This window comes from Sorghum bicolor, chromosome 4, assembly GCF_000003195.3.
Source record: "Sorghum bicolor cultivar BTx623 chromosome 4, Sorghum_bicolor_NCBIv3, whole genome shotgun sequence".
NCBI lineage: Eukaryota > Viridiplantae > Streptophyta > Magnoliopsida > Poales > Poaceae > Sorghum > Sorghum bicolor.
The window spans coordinates 12,908,326-12,912,277 of NC_012873.2; the positions used below are offsets into that span (position 1 = coordinate 12,908,326).

At 43.8% G+C, this 3,952-nt stretch overlaps 1 pseudogene; it reads left to right on the forward strand.

Annotated features, from left to right (window-relative positions):
* Window positions 1,679-2,936, forward strand: LOC8080375 (annotated as a pseudogene).

A 3,952-nucleotide genomic window follows, 5' to 3' on the forward strand; every position in this document is an offset into this window, starting at 1 on the left:
TATTATAGAGTTCGTACCATGCAGACTTACATTGAAAGCATGCAGATGCTTTGGAACCGCGTATATGCAAACTCTGTAATAGACAACGCTGAGGATTTAACACCATGGCTATTCCTTGGCATGCTATTCTGAATGAAATGCAGCAAATTTGGTTCATTATATTGTGATAAGGAGTTAATGAATCCAATTACTGGGGAACAATTAGAAGTATCTACACAGAACGACCAAGCACATTGCAGTTATTAAGTAGGATCTGAGGTTCTCACTTGTCAAGCATGGTCAACATGGTGTTCTCCGGTACCTTGAACCTTATTTAGTGTCAGCTTCTTCAGGAATTTGTTCTTGTCCTCCCCATATTCCTTTTTGTAGTAATGTTTGAACAAAAAGGAGTAGTATTTAAATATTTGTTAGTGAGGGTTGAACTATAACAGGTAGTAAATTAAATACTTGATACACACAACTGTTAAAATTAAATTATATATTTGTTTATAGAACTTGAATACTCCCTCCAAATTCGTTTGCTCATCGATCTTGGTGAGTCAAGAGGAACCATCTGGTCATGCGCTGCTATTGTAGTGTACCATCCCTTCCTTCTCCTCTAGCACCTCGCAGGAGGCTAAAGGGAGTGGAGATCCATTGAATTTAACAAGTTTTTCTAGTGGATCGAGTCCTTAGGGTTAGGGTCTTCGCATGCCAAGTTTCTTGGCATTAGGGATTTATCTCCTCCTCTTCTCTAGTGACGGCGAGTGGTAGGATAAAATTATTTTCTCCATGGCAACTTTGTTGAAGATAAGGACGACAACTATGGCGTTAGCAACTTCATCGACATTGACGATATAGAAACTTTTCTTTCAAGACAGTGACATCAAGGCGGCCGAGATGATGTCGCCGCCCATGGCATAATTTTTCTTCAGTCTCTTCTCTATTTTGTTGTAATTAGATTTGACTATGATGAAGGACTAGAGAATAAATTTTAGATCAGTCTTTCTCATCTTCGATGACCAAAAGAAGAAGAAAGACACAAGAAAGAAGAAATTTCTCAACTCCGGTTGCAGGAATATTGACCATCTTTGTTGGGCCTCTATTCTCAGCCTTTTTTTTTTGCCTAGTTGTTTTTGGCTGAGCAGTAATCCATACTAAGCATCATATATTTTTGCCGGCCTGCCGTAGTTTGCAGGTCCAAATAAACGGCTGTTAATCATTATATATAACTTGATTTACACACAGTTGGGCGCTGTTGATGCTGCTGTCCAGGTGCAGGCCGGATATCTCGTTCCATTGAAGAAACCAACGACAATTGTACCCACGGTGAACATGGAAGCAAGTTTCACCTTCAAAGAAAGTGAATCTCAAGCAACGATCCTCTGAAGTCTGAACTTGAAGAAGAGAAACGGCGATCATTTTTTAAAAAAAAAAAAAAACCAGCGAAAATGTGTCCGTCTGCGTGTGCGCGTACATTTATCTCTCCGGATTAATTGAACCGTAAGTAATGCATCGCCATGTGCAGGCTGTTGTTACTTGTTAGCTATTTCCTGGTCCGGCTTGCTTCATTCGATCATCGATGCGCTTGTCAATCAATTTTTTTAATAATTAATCAAATCACCAGCTAGGGTAAGGCCGTGTGTATATATATACTAATATACCCACCAGACCGTTGCACAAATCAAATCATCACAACACAAACAATCTCTAGCTAGACACTAGCAGAACAAATAAACCAGTCCGTGCACTCAGCATCCCAGCTCCACGTTCTGTGCAGTTTCAAGGCCGGCATACAAACCCCCGAGCAGTATGGGTATGGCTCCAGCTAGAGTTCTTGGATTCGTGTCGCTCGCAGTAGCCTGCATGCTGGCTATCATGGCCGCCGCTGGTGACGCCGCCGCCACCAGCACTCCGTCGTCTCCGACGCCGACCACCAGATGGCTGAAGGCGCATGCCACGTTCTACGGAGGCGCCGATGCCTCTGACACCATGGGTAAGCTAAGTCGCTCTCTCTGTATTTTGCCTTGCATGGTTTGTTACCTAAAGCTAGCACAGGCAGAGCTAACTGCATCAAATTGTATTTCTTGGCAGGCGGCGCGTGCGGGTACGGCAACCTCTACTCCCAGGGCTACGGCACGCGGACAGCGGCCCTGAGCACGACTCTATTTCAGGATGGGGCCTCATGTGGCCAGTGCTATAGGATCGCGTGCGACCGCAAGAGAGCCGACTCCAGGTTCTGCAAGCCCGGCGTCACAGTCACCGTCACGGCCACCAACTTCTGCCCGCCCAACTCAGCGCTGCCCAACGGCGGCAGCGCCCGCACTTCGACATGGCGCAGCCAGCATTTGAAAAGACTGGCGTCTACACCGGCGGCATCATCCCCGTCATGTACAAGAGGTAGATTTGATGAGTAATTGCCGATTAAGTGTGTAGTCTCTGCTGCTCTGATGACAAAATTAAGCATGATGCATGCAATATCTTATCTTGAGTAAAGTAAAAATATGCATGCTTTAATTTGCAGGGTTCCTTGTGTGAAGCGAGATGGAGTGCGGTTCACAATCAACGGTCACGACTACTTCAATCTCGTGCTTGTGACCAATGTTGCAGGTGCTGGCTCCATCAAGTCAATGGATGTCAAGACCTCCAACTCCAATAGTTGGATACCAATGGCACGCAACTGGGGTGCGAACTGGCACTCTCTTGCGCACCTTACTGGACAGATGCTCTCATTTAGAGTAACAGATACGGATGGACAAACTATTGAATTCACAAATGTTGTGCCACAAGGATGGAAGTTTGGCCAAACGTTTGCATCCAAGTTACAGTTCAAGTGAGATCCGTACGTGCAGGATTTCCAGTGACCCAAAAGTTGCGCACTTGTGGGAGTATATATGATTTCGAAGACGCTCAAAATGTATGCATGCATGTATGGAGTTGCTGGAGTCGTACACTATATATACATATGCATTACTTGTATATATAAATACGGATTCTTAGCATCTATTTCTAATTGTGTATATTCATGTTCAAATTAAATTTATGTTGTGTGTACTCCCTCCGTCCGTGAAAGCTGCAATTTCTAGAGAAAAATGCTAAGATTTATAGTACCAAATTAATACCATTAAATTTATTATAGAATATATTTTCGTAAGATACTTATTTTATGTCATAGATATTGATACTCTTTTCATAAAGTTGGTCAAAGTTAGAAAAGTTTGACTGGCACGAATTCTAGGAGTTGAAGCTTTCGGGGACGGAGGGAGTATAAAGATACGAGAGCGTGCATATCCTCTCAAGCCACATTTATTCATTCTGCTGCACTAATGTAAACGAACCATGCTTCCGTGAGTTAGTGCAAATAATTTCATGTTTGATATTCCAGCATGAAAGAATTAACTGGCGAATTGACCTTGTCTATTTGTGGTTCAGACGTATTTGTTCTAAAAATGTAAATGCAAAGATATATGTAAGTTCTCATATTTTTATAATGGGCATAGTCATAAACGGTATTAATTGAAATATGATACAGGAATATTATTTTGTTCAAGTACTGTTATGGGTTCATAAGCAGAAACCACGATAATTTTTATGGACATTGCCATGTAAGCAATGTGCTGACGTGGCATACCATTCGTTAAAGAGAGAGAAAAGAAAAGGAAGAAACAGTCTTATCATGAAAGGATGTCTACCCAAGCATCGAGGCAGAAGAAACGATTCACAACCGTGATGAGAGAAGCCAGCGTAGATCTCGTGCGCAGTCCTAGTCCTAGTCCCAGCGAGGGTGGCCATCTGCCTGTGACGTTCGAGAGCGACGGTGCCGCAGTCACGCTGTCATCCAGTGCCGTCCCCCGCGGATCTTTGACACCCCGGACAAGCTCCTCATTGGGTTCGGCACCACTATGGCCGGGTTGGCTTGCAGCTCAGCCCTGGGCTGCTCAGCCGCCGCGGACTGAGGAATCAAATCGTCTTC